Below are 24,328 nucleotides of genomic sequence, written 5' to 3'. Positions count from 1 at the left end.
CCACGAACTCAAGATCTGTAAAATCGATCTCGGGATACGCTAGTTGGACATACGCCATGATCTACTCACCATATTAGTAAGCCCGCTCCCCTGCCAGGATCTCCGTATCCTCTAAAATAGCTTCATGTTCTTTCGCATCCGCATCAATTTGCTTCTTCAAATTGAGGATCTCCTCATCCTTTAAGGCAAGTGCGGACGCAGCGTTCGCCTTGGCCGCAACAACCTCCTTCTCCAACCTTTCTATAGTGGCCTTATCCGCCACTCCCTGAAGGAGATCCGCTTCCATTGCACGCATACGGGTGTATACCTATCAAAATAAAGGCCCATTTAAGAGAAAGAACAACAGCAAAAGTCTCCCCTAAGGAAGATCACTCTTTCGTCGAAAAATGCAAAAGGATAAAAGGAACTTACCATGAAAAGCTCAGTTTTTCCCATCTGAACATGGACTGATCCCGAGATCAGGTTTTGACTCCTCCGTACCTCACCTAATTGACCAAGAGCTTCGTCCAGGTCATTGATGACAAATTCATTCCTCAAAGATCCCTCATCACCATATTTGGCGGACCAGTAACCGCCCAGGTCGGGCTTCACCATCTGCACAAAGATGAGAAGGTTAAAACTTAGATTCACAAAATGGGGAAAAGAAACACTACAACAGCTTACTTGTTCCTAGTCCACAGTAGGAATCGCCGCTCTCATGGCATCCGCCATAAACTTTCGTCCGCCGGACACTGCAAGCTTCTTCTTCTTCTGCAGAGGAAGATCAGCCATTGTATCAGCGGGACGTTTTCATGCGCCCTTCTGGGGATCCACTGCCTGCTCCTTCTTTCGAGCCGCCTCCTCCTTCTGTTTCTTGCGTATCTCTACAAGAGCGTGACTGGCCTTAGACAAACCCCTGACAAAAGAACCGTAAAATAATCAAGGTTCAAGGAAAAACAAAGTTACCTTCCTCAAGTTGTGTAAACTTCACATAAGTGATCCCGTTCCCTTCCCGGTGGATCAAAGGGATGTCATTCATCATGAAGTCCAAGGCATCGGCGTATGTCCAAGCCTCCGCCTTGACACTTTTCATGACATTCACCACTTACTCATCACTGTCTGTCAATATTCGCATGTCTCCAGCCATATGCAAGGGCCTGGCACCCCAAACCGACGGAAAGCCTAGAGATTCGCCCTCCTTTATCTTTACATAGAAGAACTTTTCATCCCAAAGATGGACATTGGACATCTTCCCGCTAAACGGCGAATAGGTTCCAAACTTAGCAAAGGTGTAAAAAGACTCGGCTTTTCGTTTCGTCGGTTTGTGAAGAGTTCGGAAGACACGAGGGTTACAAACTACCCCTAAATTTGAAGCTAAGTAACAATCCAGAGCTACATCTAACCAGCCATTTGGATGCAGCTGGCTGACATTGATGTCAAAGTAAGCTAAGATGTCCGCCATCATCTTAGGAAGAGGAAGCCGGAACCCTCTTTCTACGTGACAACTATATAAAGATAAATACCCCGTTGGCGGACAAGCGGCTCGCTGATGAGCTTCCTCCAACATAGTCTCATATTCCTTTATCCAAGGAAAACGATCCGCCAGACTCGCTAGATCCGCGTCGCAACTAACAGTACCTTCGAAAGAATTCGAATTCTCCAAAGAGGAAGAAGTCCAGCTAACTACGGTTTCAGAAGAAGTAGTCAAATTAAAAAGCTAAAAAGTAGACCCAGAAGATGAAGAGGAACTCCTAAACATTCAGCAATCAAAGCAAAAATTCACTTACATGTGAGTTAAAAGCTCTACAAAAATTTCGAACTCTGGAAGAACTCTGGGCAAAGGAACTCGACGAAAATGGGAGAAGAATGCAAATGCAATAGAAAGGGAGAGAGAGGAAGGAAGAAAGACGATTTCTCTCCCCTTGGGCGGCGCGCCCATGACACTTGTCACCCGTCGATTGGCATCGAACAGAGTGACCATTAATGCAAGTCATCATGACGGCGCGTGAAGAAGCTCAAAAGCCCTAAAGGACTTTAAAGGAACTTTAGCGGGGCTTCTGATAACATTGGAATATTATCCAAAGGATCAAAGGAGATATTTGCCTAGAACAGCCACGTATTGATCGCCTGATACCGGAATGTTACGGCGTATCAAGCAAAGGGATCCGACAGGTGGATCACCAAGACCTCACCACAAGGGATCCGCGGGCGAACCTATGTGGCGAATCCCCATAACCTCTTAATCTGCCAGCGGAACAGCTGAGCCGATCCCGCAATAAAGACCATTAATAAGCTATTAATAAGCTAACGGGCATACTTAAAGGAAACCTGTAACCGCCATTAAATGAAGCATTAATGGAGACTTTCTAGTTACTAATGGTTACAACTTCACTACTATATATAGCTTGCATCTCAAGCTATCAAGGTACACATTCACACAATCATAGAAACCCTACTTTGTCAATTCAGTTTACTCTTTCATACCTTATACTAACTTTGGCATCGGAGCTTCCCCCCGTCGAACCCAACGACGCCCCCCCATAGGGACGGAAGCTAATCGGAAATTCCCCACAAGATAGCATATTTATTTTAAACGTCATAAAAGTTATGACATTCTATATTGGGTAAGATATCTTACATAGTTGCTATTTACTTGCAATTAATATTGTGCATCCATACATTAATGGCATTCAGAGATCATTAAAACCTCGTTTGGATGAAATATAATTATAGTAAGGTAAGTGATGGTTTAATAATGTAGTTATATATGAAATTACTCTTATATCATTTCATTTATATAAATAAAATAAATACAAAGGGTAATTTTGGAAGAAAAAATACATGTACCATGATTCTCCTCCAATTCGGGGTGTATGGAAAATTACCCAAAATTCATCCTCACATACCTCATATACCATCATCCAAACAATCTCTAAGAAATTATCATGTATATCCTAAGAATTTTACATAAATTAATGTTCTGATCCAAAACTGACACTTGCACTATTTTGTAGTTAGCTCAGGGTATGAAAGTTTCGTTTATCCAATTTGGTAATTCATCAGTCCATAATGGCCTTAATAATTAGAGACAATTACACAAATAGATTCAATATGTTCAAGTCTCTTACGTTGGTAAAAGAAATTCTAACAATGTCAGATAAACAGTTTTTATTATGAATAAACACATCCTTGTAAAAAAGGGAATGAAATAACTGTTTGACAAAACAATATTCAAAAATATGAATTTCTGATATCAAAAGTACTATATATGAGAAAAGCCATACATAGATGGTGAATTGTACAAGAAAAACCAAATATTATTTTTTGTAATTTCTTCTAATAGTTGTATGCATGTTCATCCAAAAGACTGGTCAGACCTAAATTATCTGTAATTACACGAGCCTTTTATGATATCTTAATATTAAGTGATAAAATCACCTTGAATGGATGCATTTTTTATAAAATTCCAAGATTACGGATCTTATACATGCATCTTGTACTAATTCAATGATAATGACATATTATACTCGTCATGCATAAAAATATAAGGCATATTGAGCATGCAAGATTTAATGAAAGATTTGTGTCTATTATTTTATCTTTCACAATTTATTAGATTTATCATAATAACATGTAATGATATTCATAACACTTTATAAGAGTAAGGGATCTCAATTTTCTTTAATTAAAAATGGAATAAGAAAGGGGAGGAAACTTATCTTTTTCATCATAAAGTTCCAGATTTAATGTAGAAAACTCTTTCCCACCAATATATGGAGAACTGTATCTTTGGATAGATTTGTTGTACTGATTGAGCCAAGGTTTGAGATTATGATTTCTATTTCGTTGACTCCATTGTTTTGTTCTTTGTGAAACTCTATACAATCAAGATTTTGTGATCTTCTGTTTGTTAGAGATCCACGCTCACCGCACCAATTGATAACTTCTGGAAAAATTATTGATCGGAGCACTTCCATGTGAGGCGCCGTTAGGATCGGTCGGGGACACTCCGATGCCAAAGTCAGTAATATTTCTGAGAATAAACTGTAAGCACAAAAGTAGAGAATCAGTAAGTGTACCTCAATAGCTTGGGATGCAAGCTATTTATAGTCATGTAGTTGTAACACTCGGTAACTAGAAAGTCTCCATTAATGCTCCATTAATGGCGGTTACTGATCTTATTCAAGTATGACCGTTAGCACATTAATGAGTTATTAGTTGCCTTTATTGGAAATCGGCTCTGTCGTTGAGTTGGTGTATCGAGGTATGATGGCGGGTCTCCCAAGGCGTTTGACTCTTTGTGGCGTTTTGGAGAATCTATAGATCCTCTGTTGAAACACCTTTCCACATAATTTTGATTTGACAAAATTGTTTAAGTATAATTGAGATACATATTCTAAACACACTAAGTTTAAATGCTTTGATTTATTCTACTAATGTGTTTGTTCAATGTTGAGTTAAAATTGTTTATAAGACACAAGAATTAAATGGCCCAAGCCCAATACGGAAGTCAAGGCCCAAGTCAAACAACTCAGTACAACTCGGCCCACGTTTGTCAAGATGTTGCCGTTTTGAACAAAACGCAACTCAGCAAGAGAAGGATCTAGAAGACCTTCGGGAACAACTTCAAGATGAAGCTGCTGAGTAGTCTCGACAAAGCGTACAAGACAGCAGCTGGCAAATGAAAACTTCCAGACAAAGTATTTCTACTTTGGGTAAAGTTCAGACGACACAGTATGCTGTCCAGTTGACTTTACCATAAAAGGAGAGACAGTCTGCTGAGCTGACCGAGGACAGAAGATACACAAATCTGATTGGCCGAGAGCTCTGAGCAAGTCAGGATGACAACGACAGGAAGCCGTTTCCCTCCAACGGTTATTTCGAAATTCGAAATGACCGATGCCCAGACGTCTCTATAAATAGTGCCATCAGAAGCTTCACTCAACACAGAACTTGATCAAGCCATTACGCTGACCAAATTTCTACACAAGTTCTGCAAGCAAGAAGCAAAGCAAAATCTTACACTACAATTCTTATATCTGTGTAAAAGTCTAGAGTGATTGTTTCAATCGTCTAAAGTGTCTTAGCAAATCTTTGTATAGGACAAAACACTTATCATTTCTAGAGATAGAAAGGAGAGGCTGAGTACTCGATTTTAGTACTCAGCAAGAGATTAGGATTGAGTAGAGGTATAGAGGAAGGTACTCTTGTCATACTCAGTTGCTAAGATTGTAAAAGGTTTGAGGCTCTACCTTTAAAGAGCTCAGTAGAGGATTCGAAATCTCGGAACGTGTTCCGAGGACAAGACGTAGGCTTAGAAGAAGCCGAACTTGGATAAATCTGCTGAGTAAAGTATTTCTTACCTTTAACTCCTTATTTATATTGCTTGCTTAAAATAACCAAAAACTGACCAAGTAAAGAGGTCAAGTTGAGTTGTGCGCGTTAAACGTCTGAGCTCAGGAATAGACTCTAAGTGCTATCTCCTGACTCAAGCTAAGAAACTGACCTAGTCACCAGTTGACTAAGCCAGTATCTTGCTGTTTACTCAGCGCCGCTGTTAAAACATTTTTCCTTAGAAAAAGAAGTCTGCCCTAATTGCGAAAAAGTTTAAATAGTTCCTAACCCCCCCTTGGAACTATACTTGCAACATTACAAGGGACCAATAAGTGGTATCAGAGCTTAAAAGCTCACTGTAAAAGGTCTAACAACCTTGAGCTGATCCCTACCATGGGCGAAAACAACACTCGGTTTCTCCCTGGAAACCAAACAACTCAGATACTGCCTGAGGGGCTGTCCATTACTAGGCCTCCCCTATTCTTCGGGTCAAACTATACCTTCTGGAAGAATAGGATGAAAAATTTCATTCAGGCTACAAACATGAGTGCCTGGCTATCTATAGTCCAAGGCCCATTTGTACCTGTCGAAGTTGTGGCTGGCCAAACAGTTGTAAAAGCTGAGGCCAAATGGACAGAGGATGATCTTAAGAAGCTTCAAAATCACGCTTCGGCTATCAATATGCTTCACTGTGCACTCGATGCTGCAGAATATAATAAAATCTCAGGTTGTGAGTCGGCACAAGAGATCTGGAAAAAGCTGGAAGTCACCTACGAGGGAACCAATAAAGTAAAGGAGTCCAAGGTGAATCAGCAGATGAGACTGTACGAGCTGTTCGAGATGAACAATGATGAGGGCATCTCAGACATGAATGCAAGGTTTACCAACATCATTAATGAGCTCAAGAGACTTGGGAAAATCTTCACTGAGGAAGAACAAGTCAAAAAGATACTCAGGAGTCTTCCTAAAGACTGGCAAGCAAAGAAGACAGCAGTTGAGGAAGCTCAGGATTTAACCACCTACAAATATGACGAACTCATCGGTTCTTTGCTGACCCATGAGATATCCATTAAAAACTTTGAGGTGAAGGAAAAATCTGAAGACAAGAAGCAGAAATCCCTTGTCATGAAAGCTGACTCCACTGACGGGAGCTCAACTGATGATGAGGAGATGGCTATGTTTACAAGGAAGATGAAAAGGCTATTCAGGAAGAATGACAAATACTCTAAAAAGCCTTACAGAAAGTTTGATAAGTATAAGGCTGACTCAAGTGACAGCAAATACAAAAAGGACAGCTCAAAGCCCATTACATGCTTTGAGTGCCATCAAACTGGCCATATTAAGTCAAACTGCCCCACACTGAGGAAAGACAAGAAGAGTGGAAAGAAGGCAATGGTGGCTACATGGAGAGACAGTGATGAATCTTCATCTACAGAAACTGAGGCCACCGAGTCAGCGAAGATATGCTTCATGGCTGACAAACTTGCTGAGCCATGCGTCTCTGAGCATGCTGACCCATCCATCGCATCAGATGACGAGGAGCAATCAAATGAGGTAATTTCTCTTCCCCAGCTCAGAAACGATATGGTTAATGCCCTGAGTGATCTCTACACACTTGTCAAGAAGTGTAATAAGAAAGTTAGAGCACTCAGCAGGCGCTGTGATGAAGTAGAAGAGGTCAAACTGAGTGACCTCAGATTCCTTCTTTAGGACAATTCAACTCTGCATGATAATATGAAAATCATTGCTGAGTCTGTCTCTGAAGTCCAATCAGTTTCAAAGAAACTGAGGAAGGACGTCACAACTATCCAGAACCAACTAAAGGTTCCAAATAAAAATAACTTTCCTCTGAGAACTCAGTACCAAGGTACTCAGCAGAGATGGAATCCCCAGCGAAAAGTCCAGTGTGACTTTTGTGGGAAGTTAGGACACACCACTAAGGTGTGCTGGCACGCTCAGCACTGGGGTGCTGACAAGTCAGTGAAACATCCTAAACAGAAGGCCAGTTGTGACTTTTGTGGAAAGAATGGCCATACTGTCCATGTATGTCGCCATAAAATAAAATATGATACTTTACCTGTTGCACCTAACAAGCAAGGACCCAAAAAGAATTGGGTACCTAAAAGTAACTAGTTATAATGCAGGTAAGCCTGAGATGTGCCGAGAAGTCAAAGATGTGGTATATTGATAGCGCATGCTCAAGGCATATGACGGGTGATGAAACTCAGTTCATCATGTTTGAGCGTAAACGAGGAGGGAGCGTAAGTTTTGGAGACAACAAGAAGGGTAAGATAGTAGGGTCAGGAACCATCGGAGGTAATCCTACTATTGAATCTGTCTCCCTAGTCAACGGACTCAAATATAACTTACTCAGCGTAGCTCAGCTATATGACAATGGGAGAAAAGTTATATTTGATGCTACTGGATGTAAAATATACGAGGGTAATACAAATGAGTTAATCTTAACTGCCCCTCGCATAGATAATGTCTTTATGCTAGACTTAAAGAAAAAGTTTTCAAAAACTGTGTGCTTAGTATCAAAGGAAGAAAATTCCTGGCTATGGCACATGAGACTTGGTCATGTAAGCATGGACCTCCTGGCCAAACTAGCAAGAAAGCAATTGGTTGAGGGACTGCCTGAACTTAAATTTCAAAAAAATCAATTATGCCACGCTTGCCAAGCTGGAAAACAAACCAAACAATCTTTTCATAGCAAAAATATTGTCTCAACTAAGCGTCCGTTAGAGTTACTACACTTGGATCTCTTTGGTCCAGTCCAGCCGCTGAGTCTGGGTGGAAGAAGATTTTCCTTGGTCATTGTAGATGACTTCTCTCGGTATACGTGGGTTATCTTGCTGACCAGCAAAGATGAGACCTTTGAGACATTTTCAAATTTGGTTAGAAAAATTGAAAATGAAAAAGACCTAAAACTAGCTCACATCCGTAGTGATAACGGTGGAGAATTCAAAAACCAAAAGTTTGTTGAATTCTGTGAAGCCAGCGGCATTGACCACAATTTTTCTGCTCCTAGAACACCTCAGCAAAATGGGGTTGTAGAAAGGAAGAACAGAACTCTGGTTGAAATAGCCAGGACAATGCTGGATGAGCATAGGCTTCCAAAGTATTTTTGGGGAGAGGCTGTTAACACAGCATGTTATATTCTTAATAGGGCTCTAGTTAGACCTATACTCAAGAAAACTCCCTATGAACTTTGGAAAGGACGAAAGCCCAATATTGGATACTTTCGTGCCTTTGGCTGTAGATGTTTTATTTTAAATACCAAAGATAGCTTAGCAAAGTTTGACTCAAAAGCTGATGAGGCTATCTTTTTGGGCTACTCAACAAACAGCAAAGCATACAGAGTTTTTAATAAGCGAACTCAAGTTTTAGAAGAGTCAGTACATGTAGAGTTCGACGAAACTGACCCTGCAGGTAGATACCAGCAGCTGACCGAAGATGATCCACACTCAGTAACCACTGCTGACCCAGAACCAGCTACTGAGTCATTCATGAAAAGGCTGACCAAGAGTAAGAGTGAACCTAAGATTACTTTTACTGACCCATCTACTTCTGCAGAGATTGTTGAAACACAGACAGCACAAGACATAAATCTACCTAAAGAGATAAGGATCCCAATAGGGCACTCAGAAAGTGAAATCCTTGATTCTGCTGGGAATACCCTGATGACGAGGAATCAACTCAGGAAGTACCTCAGTAATGTTGCCTTCGTCTCAGTACAAGAACCGAAGAATTTCACTGAAGCTGAGTACGATGAATTCTGGATGATCGCAATGCAAGAGGAGCTCGATCAATTCAGAAGAAATGATGTATGGGAGCTAGTGCCTCATCCAAAGAGTCAAAAGACCATTGGAACAAGATGGGTCTTCAGAAACAAGATGGACGAACAAGGGAATGTAGTCAGGAACAAAGCAAGGCTTGTAGCGCAGGGCTACAGTCAGCAAGAAGGTATTGACTACGGTGAGACCTTTGCCCCAGTGGCAAGGCTAGAGGCAATTAGAATTCTATGTGCATATGCATCTTACATGAATTTAAATTATTCCAAATGGATGTCAAAAGTGCATTTCTTAATGGAGTTATAAACGAGGAGGTTTATGTAAATCAACCTCCAGGTTTTGAGGATCCAAAATTCCCAAACCATGTTTATAAACTCAAAAAGGCTCTGTACGGTCTCAAGCAAGCACCACGTGCTTGGTATGAGAGGCTGACCAGTTTCCTGCTGACTAGAAATTACGTCAGGGGCAAAGCTGATACAACCTTATTCATTAAGAAAAAGGGTAAAGATACCCTGCTGGCCCAAATTTATGTTGATGATATAATATTTGGTGCAACTAACGAATCAATATGCAAGGAGTTTAGCCAACAAATGCAGACTGAGTTTGAAATGTCCATGATGGGAGAACTCAACTTCTTCCTCGGTCTTCAAATTAAACAAGGAAAGAATGGCATCTTCATCAGTCAAGCCAAATATGCCAAGGAGATATTAAAGAAATATGACTTGGAGAATGGCAAGCCAATATCCACTCCTATGGGCACTGACACTGTCCTCTGCGCTGATGAGAATGGTAAGTCGGTAGACAGCAAATTATATCGAGGTATGATAGGCTCTCTACTTTACTTAACAGCCAGTAGACCGGACATTCAGTTTTCAGTATGCTACTGTGCTAGATATCAATCTAACCCTAAGGAATCTCATTACATTGCTGTAAAAAGAATCCTTAGATATTTGCAAAGCTCAGTGAACGCAGGTTTATGGTATCCAAATACTCATGATTTTACACTCATCGGATACACTGACGCTGACTATGGACGGGATAAGCTGGAACGTAAAAGCACCTCTGGAGGATGTCACTTCTTAGGAAGCTGTCTTGTATCATGGTTCAGCAAAAAGCAGGCGTCAGTAGCCCTGTCTACCACTGAAGCTGAGTACATTGCTGCTGGTCATTGTGTTGCTCAAGTCCTAGGGATTAAGCAACAGCTTGAAGACTATGGTGTTCAAACGAAGACAATTGACGTCAAATGTGACAACAAAAGTGCAATTGATCTTTCCAAGAACCCAATTCAACACAGCAGAATGAAGCATGTCAGCATCAGACATCACTTCATTAGAGACCATGTACTCAAAGGTGAGATCAAGCTGACCTTTGTCCCAACGGACGAACAGCTTGCGGATATCTTCACGAAGTCACTGGCTCATGAGCAGTTCAGCATACTGAGAGAAGCTATTGGTATGTTTAATCCTCTTCAGTAAATTCCTGAACTAAATGTATATGCATGCTGAGTGAATTACTATGCTGAATGATTGTCTTTGCTGTGTACTCATTGAAATTTATTAAACAGCAAATACTGAGTAAACTTGCATACTGAGTAAGTTTTTTTTAAACTTAGAAATCATCCTTAAATGCAATACTGACCACTCAGAATATTAAACGCTTGACATTCTAAACGCTGAGTGTTAGATCCGTTAGCATAAATGCAATAGCACGCGTATAGCCCTAGGATGACGTATTCGCCGTATGTGTCATAAATGCCAGGATCTTTGTCGGTACACAATCCCAAGGCAAAACTGATACATGGATTCGATTAAATCCACACCGCTCATTCCATCTATAAATAATGGGTAATTCCCCATCTTTTATTCTTTACGCTTAATCAAATTCTAAGGCAAAGAAACTCTTTCTCTCTTAAAATCCTTCTAAACCTTCCCATCCTCAACAATGACTAAGGTCTCCTATAACATCTCCAGTGCTGGCCACTCCAAGCCCAGCTCCGATGACACTTCCAGGCAAACTTCTGTGCCGGAACCTACTAGAGTCACCTCGCCGAGCAAAGGAAAAGATGGCCAAACCTCTGGTCAAGGAAAGCCTGTAAAAGTCAGGACGTACTCCAAAGTCTTTGAAAACATTCGCGAATGGAAAGTTGAGCCCTCTAGATGGGTCTCAGAAAACTTCGTACAAAACGAACAACCTTTCTGCGAATGGATTTCACAAAACGGCTGGACGGAGCTGTTTTCGGTTAGAGATGAAACCTACCCTGACCTGGTAAGGGAATTTTACCACAACCTCCGAGTTGCAAACGACAATACTGACTACCTGTGCACTGTGGTGAAAAAGAAGACAATCTTCATCAACCCCCTATACTTGGGAAATTTGCTCAAATTAAAAACTCAGGGAGCAAGGCTGAGAAGATCTGGAGATCAGGATGGCATTGAGTATGACCACCACTTCTGCAAACCTGAGGGCTACTCAGGAGAAGTCTCAGCTTCATCAATGAGTCAGCACCAGAAGATGGCTCATTACTTGCTGACCTACTTCATATACCCCAAGATCAACTGCACTACATCAGCAACCAATTTCGAGCAATGCTTTATATGGCATATGCTGACGTACACTCCCATCAACCTCCCAGTTTTTCTTGTCGCTGGCTTCCTACGCAGCACTGGTACGCTGAGGCTAGGGTCAATCATTACCAGAATCCTCATCGACTATAAAGTTGACCTCGAAGGTGAGGAGACGACTCGAGGATCTGAGATAACAGCTGCCTCGCTGAGGGCATTGAAATTTGGACAGCCTTTGAAGAAAGGTAAAGTTGATGCTGCTGCTGGCCAAGCTGAGGGAACTGCTGAGCCAAAGAAAGGAAGAAGGACTAAGGCCCCAGCTTCCCGAAAAAGAAAAACTGCTGAGACTCCTTCCACAAATGTTGAGTCTCCAGCAAAGAGGCAGAAGTCAGCTGGTAAGTCAGCTGAGAAAAGAAGCAGGCAATGTGAGCCTAGAACTGAGGAAGCTGCTGAGCAACCTCAGAAGAAGCAGAAGCCTTCAACACTGACTCCCCTCGACTCCATACCAACAGATTTTGTTGTACCGGGTGATTCTCACTTCACCCAGTGTCAAGGTACTGTAGCTGCGCATGATGAACATGATGTACAACTGGATGATCATTTCATCTCACAAGTTGAAGAAGAACTTGATGGTGATAGCTCAGAGGAGGAAGAAGAAGAAGAAGCCAGCGGTCAGGATGACGCTGAGGACTCTGAGAAAACGGCCAGTGAGAATGAGGCTGAGGATGCCGATACTGAGTTGGCTGCTGGAGTTGAGCAAGTACTCGACCAACACACTGTTGATCCAGTTGAAGAGCAAGCTGACCAGCCTCATACTGTGCACCAAGAATCTTCCCCTTCTCACTCAGGCGAACTTGATCATACTGTCACTCCACTTCGTAGAAGGCGAAAGTTGGTTAAGGCCAGTGAGAAGCTAGTCAGTGAACCTCCTGTGCAACCACCAACTCTTCTTGACTTTGTCCTCTCCAAGACAACTAAGGACCATTCTACCGTGAAACTCAAGTTTTTCAAATGCCAATCAACTTCCACTACCTCGGCGCCATTAGAAAAGCAAGCCTCTGTTTCTTCTCAATAGGAACATGCCGACCCCAATGCTTCTGCAACATCAACCAATCAGGTTGAGCCGTCTACTGTTCATGCTATTTCCTCAAGCATGGTGCTGACTCCACACACCTCTGCCGTCAGCACAGACAGTATTCGTATTACCACTTCTCCAACTCAACTCTCTGCCGATCAATCAACTATCCCACAAACACAAGTGCAGATTGAAAATGTTATTCCAGTCACTGACCAGGTTACTCCTTTCACTCCTCTTCCTTCCGGTCACACTGATGTCCCTGAAGGATCACAAAGCTATCTGAATGCCACTGAGTCCGGCAAAAAGATCATTGACTCAGTGCAAGCATTAATCAGAGACCTTCAACATTCCACTCCTCCTGCTGCTGCATCTTCAACTCTTGAGACAACCCAGCTTTCCCAGGTGACTCAGCTTCTCAACGAAGTTAAGGGACTCAAGGATCTGCTGAACGTCGTCATATCCTTTCAAGCACAGCAAGCTAAGCAGGATTCAATTGCCAAGCTGGCTGAGATCCAGCTGACAATCGTGCAACACTTGAACTCTCTCCACCAACAAGTTCAGCAATTGTCAGCTGTGAACACCGACTATGCCACCTCATCTGAAGTTAAGATGCTTTTTGCTCAGCTCCACACCGAGCAACTTAAGACAAATGAGCAAATGGTTTCTTACAATCAGTGCTCAGTAGAGCAAATAGGTGAGGCTATTCGCTTGCTTAATCTGAATAAGCAAGAGATGGATACTGACGCAATGAAGCAGAATGAGATGCTGACTCTCACACAACAAACCTTCAACCACATTCGTCATAACAATATTCAACGTCAGTATTACGACACAGCTCTCTTAAAGACTTTTCACCAAATCTTTGCTGGCCTTACTGAAGCTCTTATCTGGCAAGGCAAAGCTCAAGCGTTTAGCGTCAATATGCTCAGTGCTGCTGATCTCAAAGTGCCCGAAGAGGTATCAGCTGATGGAGTTGCGATCTTTGATGGCGTAAATAAAAGCGCTGAGAAACTTAAGGAGCTGTCCCAAGAACTGACTCGAGCTGTATTAACTGATGCTTTCAGACTCCCTGAAGTTGGCAAAACGGGGGAGAAAGAACATGCAGCTAGAGCTCAGCATGAGCGAAGTCAGTCGTCGCAACACAAGAAAAAGAAATAGATAGGCTAGCTCAGTATAGACTAAGCCAGTTGTAATCTATTTACCATCTATACAAATTTTGCTGTGTAAACACTGACTTCCATCAATATATCATATCTGCATCTTTTATTCCTATTCCTGAGTTATGATATATGCTAATACATGTTATTGTGTACTGAGTCATTATGTATCTTCAATTAAATCAGCTTTTATACTTATAAATTTTATTGACTGAATCAAATGCTGATAACATGTTTGACATTGTCCTATGTGCTTATAAAACATTAGTTGTTAAGAATCCATTGAACAACAAATTACTCAGCGCACTCTATGTTATTAATCCTTCCGCTTTATACTGAGTAAATAGAATATGTTTAATAAGCTGACCTATATCTAAAAACTGACCTTAGACTTACTCAATTAATCCTTTAAATGTTTAAGAGTAAAACTAAGTCAGTAGCTCAACCCTTATGGGGGAGTTTGCTAAATTATACTAGGTCAACTATCATGGGGAAGCTCATACTGAGTTCCTCCCTGAATAGTTTTGCCAACATCAAAATGGGGGAGTTTGTTGAAACACCTTTCCACATAATTTTGATTTGACAAAATTGTTTAAGTATAATTGAGATACATATTCTAAACACACTAAGTTTAAATGCTTTGATTTATTCTACTAATGTGTTTGTTCAATGTTGAGTTAAAATTGTTTATAAGACACAAGAATTAAATGGCCCAAGCCCAATACGGAAGTCAATGCCCAAGTCAAACAACTCAGTACAACTCGGCCCGCGTTTGTCAAGACGTTGCTGTTTTGAACAAAACGCAACTCAGCAAGAGAAGGATCTAGAAGACCTTCGGGAACAACTTCAAGATGAAGCTGCTGAGTAGTCTCGACAAAGCGTACAAGACAGCAGCTGGCAAATGAAAACTTCCAGACAAAGTATTTCTACTTTGGGTAAAGTTCAGACGACACAGTATGCTGTCTAGTTGACTTTACCATAAAAGGAGAGACAATCTGCTGAGCTGACCGAGGACAGAAGATACACAAATCTGATTGGCCGAGAGCTCTGAGCAAGTCAGGATGACAACGACAGGAAGCCATTTCCCTCCAACGGTTATTTCGAAATTCGAAATGACCGATGCCCAGACGTCTCTATAAATAGTTCCATCAAAAGCTTCACTCAACACAGAACTTGATCAAGCCATTACGCTGACCAAATTTCTACACAAGTTCTGCAAGCAAGAAGCAAAGCAAAATCTTACACTACAATTCTTATATCTGTGTAAAAGTCTAGAGTGATTGTTTCAATCGTCTAAAGTGTCTTAGCAAATCTTTGTATAGGACAAAACACTTATCATTTTTAGAGATAGAAAGGAGAGGCTGAGTACTCGGTTTTAGTACTCAGCAAGAGATTAGGATTGAGTAGATGTATAGAGGAAGGTACTCTTGTCATACTCAGTTGCTAAGATTGTAAAAGGTTTGAGGCTCTACCTTTAAAGAGCTCAGTAGAGGATACGAAATCTCGGAACATGTTCCGGGGACAGGACGTAGGCTTAGAAGAAGCCGAACCTGGATAAATCTGCTGAGTAAAGTATTTCTTACCTTTAACTCCTTATTTATATTGCTTGCTTAAAATAACCAAAAACTGACCAAGTAAAGAGGTCAAGTTGAGTTGTGCGCGTTAAACGTCTGAGCTCAGGAATAGACTCTAAGTGCTATCTCCTGACTCAAGCTAAGAAACTGACCTAGTCACCAGTTGACTAAGCCAGTATCTTGCTGTTTACTCAGCGCCGCTGTTAAAACCTTTTTCCTTAGAAAAAGAAGTCTGCCCTAATTGCGAAAAAGTTTAAATAGTTCCTAACCCCCCCTTGGAACTATACTTGCAACCTTACAAGGGACCAACATCCTCCACCTATGAGTCTTGCTTTATACGCTATCTAGAGATTCACCAGTGGATCCTTATCCATAAGAGTATTGATGGCAGATCCTTCATTCTTTGTCTAATTATCCTTTTTCCACATGTATGATATTTGGATGTTATGGAGATGTAGATGAACAGTCATATCATTACTCATCTTTAATTGCTATCAATTCTCCATTAATCTCAGCATTTATCCTTGAAACCCTCAGAGTTGGAGTATTCGAACAGTCAAGTCTTTATTCCGCTTTAATGACTATTAATTGCCATTTAATTGTATTTATTCCCATTCATGGATGGTAATAAAGGCGCCTTTTGGTATTCTTGGGTCCGTCAAGGCGTATGTACACTCTTTTTTAGAATAATGGCAGGTCTCGTCATGGTCCACGTGGCGTGGCATAATGCTAAAGACTCCTTTCTTTTCCTCATTATTTGCATATTCATCCCTGCATTAATCCTGCATTAATTATCATTAATTCCACATTAATCATGCATAAATATCTCTTTTAGAAGGAATAATGGTTTGCCATTATTTCTATTAATTTTCCCTTATTCCTTATTCAAGAATAATTTGGGTTGTTATCAATGTATGTCATAGTGAGGGGAATTCAGGTCAATAATAAGGGGTTTTTGTTAATAGTGGGGGCAATTTCGGTCAATTAATAAGGGGTTAATGTTGTTGATTGAGTTTAGCTCAATTGATTCATCTGTAATAGTCCTCAAGATTGTGATGTTAGTTGTTGTGGAATTATATAAAATCTAAAGGAATGTTAGTTATAATTTGGATTTTATATATTTGTTGCAGTTTGAATTTGTCTCTTGATGAACTAAAAGAATTAGGATTGCTGCTTAATGAGTTCGGATTATGAACGGGTTTATACGATTAATTCGAAAAAGGGATAAGGTACAAAAAAAAGTACCCCTAATGTTTATAGCCAAGAGAAATTTTTTTTAATGTCTAAAATGGTGCAATTTTACTCGTAAAGTTAAAAAGTAACACTACGTGCTATATTACATATTTTCCCCAAAAACTTACGCTTTATTCTTCCATATTTTCTTAAAAGAAAATTCTTCCACATTCTTCACCATTTTCCCCACTATATCCCCTAAAAAACTTACCAAAAAAAATAAATAAAGAAAATACAAAAATACAAAAATACAAAAAATATTAATAATTAACTCCTAAAATGTAATAAAAATCAGAAATAGCAAAAAATATAAAATAAAAGGATCCAAAACAATTAATGTTAATTTGCATATTGATATTGATTATCAAAAAAAAATAATTGCATATTGATATACATGAACACAAATAACGAAAGTATTAAAGTATTAAGGAAATACAATTAATTTGCATATTAAATATACTTGGAAAATCATAAAATTTCTTATTATTGCATATTTATATTAAATGTACCAACTTAAAATTTTCCTTATACATACCAAAAATAACATCACAAAGAACAAAAAAAAAAAATATTTTTATTGTGAGAATATCTTTTGCAATAACACCATAATGTGATGATCTTTTCTCCTAAAAAGTATTAGTTAGAACACAAAAACCGAATTGGATAAAATAATCCGATCCTTATTCATATATAAAGATATTAGAAAAATGTTATAAACAGATTAATTAATAATTAATCAGTCAATTGAATGCAATTAAATTCACCTGTTAGAACCATTTCAATTGAATGCTATAAACCTCAATCATTACAACCGTTTCAATTGAATGCAACTAATCTATTAAATGAATGCGATTAATTCCAAGTAGTTCACTTTGAATTTTAATTCATCATTCATCATTTATCCGATTTAAGCTTACAATAAACCATTATGAAGCTCTCATAACATAGAATACAACAACATATTTCAAGTTATTCTAAATATCCTTTATCCGCTGTATATCAAGTTTATAAAACATCACATACATCCCCTTACACTCCTATGTTCGGTCAAAATATTGACCAGTGTAGAAAACGCGCTTCACTATTGACCACACCAATGTCACGTATCACTTTTTTTATTAAAATTTTCCATTATGGCGTAAGAATTCTGATCGAAATCCATCTAAATTGAGGGGGCCAGGTGAAAAAAAATTACAAGTTTAGGGGATTGGGTGCCTATTAATCCTTAATTCTTCACCATTTTCCCCACTAAATCCACTAAAAAAAACTTACCAAAAAATAAATAAATAAAGAAAATACACAAAAATACATAATAATAATAATTAACTCCTAAAATAGAATAAAAATCAGAAATAGTAAAAATAAATAAATAAAAGGATCCAAAAATCTATTGGTAAAAAATAAACAATTAATGTTAATTTAATTGCATATTGATATACATGAATACAAATAACAAAAGTATTAAAGTATTAAACATAAATAAGGGAAGTTTTGGAATTTCTTATTATTGATGTTTATATTAAATTTATTCAACAGCATCCTGTAAAGATATTTTCCCCAAAAAAGTATTACTTAGAATCACAAATGAACGAATTGGACAAAATAATCCGGTCCTTATTCATATATAAAGGCGTTGAAAAATATTATAGACAGATAAATTTATGTAATTAATCAGTCAATTAAATTCACCCAACCATTTCAATGAATGTTATTAAATTCAACTGTTACAACTGTTTCAATTGAATGCAACTAATCTGTCAGTTTTTTTTTGAAATACGGATCTAGCCCAATGGGAATTCCAACCAGGTTGGCATCCCCGAAAAGGCAAAGAACCAAATATATAAATGAAGAGATGAAAAAAGTATGCAACCAGTACTGTCACACCCGACCCAAAACGGCATCGGGTATGAAGGGAAGACACGATAACGCACGTCTAACAATAAAAAAGGCAAACCAAATTTTCTAATAGATAAAAATATATTCTGACTACCTAAAATTTTATTAATTATATTTGGCTTGAACTCGATAATTCTATCAAGCTTCCTACGTATCCCGAACGTCTTTAATTTTTAAATCGGAAATCAAAGCCACGTAGTTCTACCTAATTTAGGTAGTTCTCCTACTTAGGTAGTTCTCTTAATTATTCACACATTGTTTGACTCATTAATCATTTAATTGTATATTTCACTGTATATTTCACTTCATTATTGTACAATGTTTATTTTTCACAATAAAGTTATTGAGCATAAACTAATATTTAGTATCTCAAATTTATTTGATAATCTAATTAAATTATATTTTATATACGAATATTTTATCCAACTCGACAATATAAATTTTTAAACTTAAAAATTATATTATCAAATGAAATCAGATCATAATAGAACAAATCACAAATAAATATCGATATTTTTTTTTATCAAAATAAACCGTAATCAAATAAATTGTTTATCAAATCTGACTCATAATCAAATAAACTCTTTATTAAATGAGTTCGTAACCAAATAAACGTTTTACCAAACCAAATTCATAATCAAACAAATAGATTATCAAACCAAATTCGTAAGCAACAAACTTAACATTATATCCATCCTAGAGTTTCTCCCCTTACGTATCAATCCCCACAAAGACTTCTTTGCCATACCCGATAAATCTTTCAACTGTGTACACAGACCATGTCCCTCACTGAACATGGGCTTCAAGTATAAAACCACCGATCCAGATTACTTTAGATGGATATATATAAAATCATAAAATTACAACATGCTCAAATCTCTTTTCACAATCAAATTTCGTAATTATTTCATAACCATAAACCATAAACCATTTGGCTTCCGCAAAAGGAGCACAATTGTTCAATACTCTCTAAAAATTGCTCAAAATACAAAATGATTTAAAATCAAATACTCCTTTAATATAACTAAAATTGTCAAAAATTCATATAAAAATCACCGATTCATAATTTAATCCTACTCTAAGAATTAAATTACTTAAAATATTATATCGATAAAATTTAATATCGTTTAAAATTAAATCTTCTTATCATACTATTTTATATTACCAGAATGGTAACGTAACACTAAACCGGCATAGTTATTTTAAACCGAACATATATATCATTAGACTCGTTACGGTATCATAAGTCTACTTGTACTAATTTTATATTCAAATTATTGTATAAAATTTATATTCTACTATTTTTCTTTGTACCGACTTTAATTGGCAAATATCGGTATTAGTCCTTCTAATTTAACAAATATCAGTATTAATCCTTCTAATTTGATAATTTATTTTAATTCATAAATTCGATAAGTTAAAGTCACTTAAATATTATACAAATAGCTTAAAACTAAATTTTAAACCCAACACTTTTATCAGACTATTCTCGTTTGTCACCGAAATTGTAACGTGTAAACTAAACTAGTATCGTTAATTCCGACCGCAGGTTCAGTTAGACTCTTTAACACTGTCACAAGTCTATTCGTACAAATTATTATTTTTAATTTCTTTATATTATTATATTTTTTTCAATATATAAAAATTTAGACTATTACAATTTAATAATTTAGTATCGTCAATTCCTTCTGTGACCGAAACCTACAAATGATAAGAGTATTTTTACCCAATTGAAAATCCAAAACAGAATAAAAACCTATTCTTTTATATTGATATAATTGGGTATATTCTTTTTATATCTGCTTGATACATAGACATAGACATTTTATATTTGTGGGCTTTGTTCACATATATATGAATTGCGAATAACAAGACCAAATCATTCACCTTAATATAAAATTAAGGGATAATTACAAATCTGATCCAATCAAGGATCCCAATTTACATATCTAACGCACTTTACTTCTATCTTACCAAATTAGACACTTTCAACCACTTTGAACAAAATTACCCTTAATTCTATTCAATCATCGAACTACTTCTGATTCTTCTTCTTCTTCTTCGTTTCAACTTCTTCTTCAGTTCATCTTCTTCAATTTCCAATATCAATCATTAGCGATTTTTGAGATTATTGACGTATTATGTTCAATTTCCCGTAGAAATGGTATGTTTTTAGCTAATACGCTTGCTTTTCTCGTTGGTCTTGCCTCTTTCTTCATCTGTAATGGTATCGTTTTAATTTTCTCTATTTTCCACAATTTTTCTCAATTTTCCTCCATTGCTGTCGCATTTGTGACGAAATTTATCGCATTTCGTCACAAAATGCGACAATCGTTGCCGCATTCGTCGCAAATGCGACAACTCTTGTCGCATTTGTGACAAAATGCGACAACTTTCATCGCAGCGACATGAGTTGTCGCATTTCGTCACAAATGCGACAAGAGTTGTCGCATTTACGACAAAATGTGGCAACGGTTGTCGCATTTGTGACGAAATGCGATAAATTTTGTCACAAATGCGACAGCAATGGCGGAAATTTGAAAAAAATTTATGGAAAATAGAGAAAATTGAAACGATACCATTACAGATGAAGAAAGAGGCAAGACCAACGACAAAAGCAAGCGTATAAGCTAAAAATATACAATTTTTACGGGAAATTGAACATAATACGTCAATAGTCTCAAAAATCGCTAATGATTGGTATCAGAAATTGAAGAAGATGAACCGAAGAAGAAGAAGGAGAACCAGAAGAAGAAGAAGAAGCGGAAGAAGAAGAAGAAGCGGAAGATCGATGATTGAATAGAACTAAGGGTAATTTTGTCCAAAATGGTTAAAAGTGTCTAATTTGATAAGATGAAAACAAGGTGGGTTAGATAATCCCTCTCAATTGAGGGAGATTTGTAATTAGTCCTAAAATTAATGGCTGTTAATTATAGTTCTCTCATATATATGTTTTACAAAAAACGTAATGAGCATAAAGTAAATATAATTATATATGATTAATTATAAAAATATTAATTAAGGTCCTCTCAATTTATAATTTCTTTTAAAGTTTATATTAATTTTAAATTTTCACCTAAAGATATAAAGTTGATCTCTAGACTATATCATTTATATCCATATTATTCATTCATTCAATTATTTACCAATCTAAAAACGTAACTAATCTCCTAATCTAATATTAAGGTAGAACACATATATAACATAAGGTTCAAATACCATTTTGCATTTTATCAAATCAAACATAAAATATTGGCTTAATAGGTATCCAGCTCTCTAAACTTGTAACTTTTTTTTCAATTTAGGAACAACCTCTCAACCCCCTTAACTCTCCAAAAACATCACATACAACCCCTTAAACTTGTAACTTTTTTTCACCTGACCCCCTCAACTAAGGAGACAACCTCTCAACCCCTTCAACTCTCTAAAATATTCTAATTACCTCTTATATAAAAGATACTTCAATTACCTCTTATAGACTCGTAGAGAAGAGTAATTACCGTACCAAACATCCATGCGAGGTCTTTAACTCGTATCAATAGATTTCGGTTCTACTTTGAAAAGTGAAGAATCAAATACAAGTACAACTCTTTCTCTTCTCCTTTTTTTTATGTTATCTTTTTCTTTTTATATACATGATTCCTTCTCAAAAATAGTCCACACCTTACCTCCTTTCTTTCTTTCTTTATTCCCCATTTTTTTTTTTGTTAACTTCTAGATCATTTCCATCCTTATGCATGTATGACACATAATTTAGGTGATGTCACGTTTTTTTTCTAATAAAGTGCATGCATGACACATATAACTTAGTTATGACACCTATTTAAAAAAAATAATACATGCATGACACCTATATTTTTTTCTTTTTATGATAATGTATGTTTTAAGTATGGCATAAATTTCTCAATTAACTTTTGATTTAACCAAAATTAACACATACCTTCTGTAATGTAATTTATTAAACTTTTTATATTATTTTTTTAAATACTACGAAATAATATACAATTAAATAGATTTAAGATAATCCTCAAAATATTTATATTGGTCCAAAATGTGGTGATAACATAATATGCTAACCATTGAGTTTTGTAAGCATTATTTTATTGGTTATTAGATTTGGCACTTACATAATACCCTATTAATCATTACTCCAAAAGATTTATATTACAATAATTGTCGCAGTATAAGAATTGAAACTTTTGGACACGGACGTGACAAGTACAAAGAATGTTTTAAGAAAATCTAAACATATCCCTACCAAGGGTATTATCTCTAGCAAGAAGGGAGCAGAAGTCTGGAAGGGTATTCCACATTTGTAAATCTGAGGCCAGATGTCCGTAATTAGCAAGAGTGTCTGCCACTTGATTTCCCTCACGGAACACATGAGAGACAACAACCTGAATATGCGGCATTGAATCTAAACAATTTAACCAATCCACACGCATTGTCCAGGGAATGATCTGCGCACGGGCACGGAAAATTCGAATAACGTAAGTCGAGTCACTTTCAATCCAGAGACGAGTCCATCCACGTGACCTCGCAATCGAAACTGCAAAAATAGCGGCTTGTAATTCCGCCATGTGTACTAAAGCACAATCAAGGGGAAGGCATAAAATTATTACAACATTTCAGAATTTAAATCTAATTAATCTGTCAATTGAATGTAATTAATTCCAAATGGTGATTCTAATTGTCAGAGGTTGATCACGGAGTTTGACTGTCTTCAGGCGGTTAGTTTGGTCAATTCAGATACGCCTCTTTATCATCTGGCTCGTCCTTTAATACGGGATATTAAATCCCTTATGTCTCGGTTTGAGAATATTGCGTTGTGCCACATCTACAAGGAGTGTAATAAGTGTGCAGATTTCCTTGCACGTTCTGCTATCGGTCTGGCGCCAGGTATTACGGTGTTACAGACAGCTCCTACCTTGCTATCTCCTATTATTTGTGAGGATCGTGCAGGCAGGCCCTGTTTGAGGCTTCTGGCTTCTTGATTTTTTTTCGGTTCTGTTGCTGTTTATTCTTGTTTTGTTTGTTATCTACAAAAATAAAAAATAATAATAATTCCAAATGGTTCACTTTGAACTTTTCTTATTCATCCTTTGTCCATTTTCAGCTTACAATATACCGCTGGAAATCTCCCATAATATAGACATTGACGCATTTCAAATTAATCTAAATACCATTTGGCCATTGTATATTTAAGCCCGAAATTACAAAATAACACTATAAAAAAATACTATATTACATATTTTGTTTCTAACAACTCATACTTTAATTCTTCCATATTCTTCACCATTTTCCCCACTAAATCCACTACAAAACTTACCAAAAAAATAAAAAAAATAACTCCTATAATATAGTAAAAATCTATTGGTCAAAGATAAACAATTAATGTTAATTTGCATATTAATTGATATACATGAACACAAATAACAAAGGGTTTTGTTAAACCCAGCTCCAAATTCCCACCTCTAGCCCCGTGAAAGGACGAAAATACCCTTTCATGGGTTTTGGGGAGGGAAAAACCTATTTTTTTGCCAATCCGACATGCAGGCGTGTGGCTATCACGCCTCACCACGTGGTCGGGCGTGATAGACACACGCCTCACCGCTTGGTCGGACGTGGCAGCCAACTGCCCGACCTTGCGGTGGGGCGTGGGGCTATCACGCCCGACCAAGCGGTGAGGCGTGTGTCTATCACGCCCGACCACGTGGTGAGG

Source organism: Euphorbia lathyris, chromosome 6 (genome assembly GCF_963576675.1).
Source record: "Euphorbia lathyris chromosome 6, ddEupLath1.1, whole genome shotgun sequence".
NCBI lineage: Eukaryota > Viridiplantae > Streptophyta > Magnoliopsida > Malpighiales > Euphorbiaceae > Euphorbia > Euphorbia lathyris.
The sequence above is the reverse complement of the archived record's forward strand: the minus strand, read 5'-3'. Positions refer to the sequence as shown.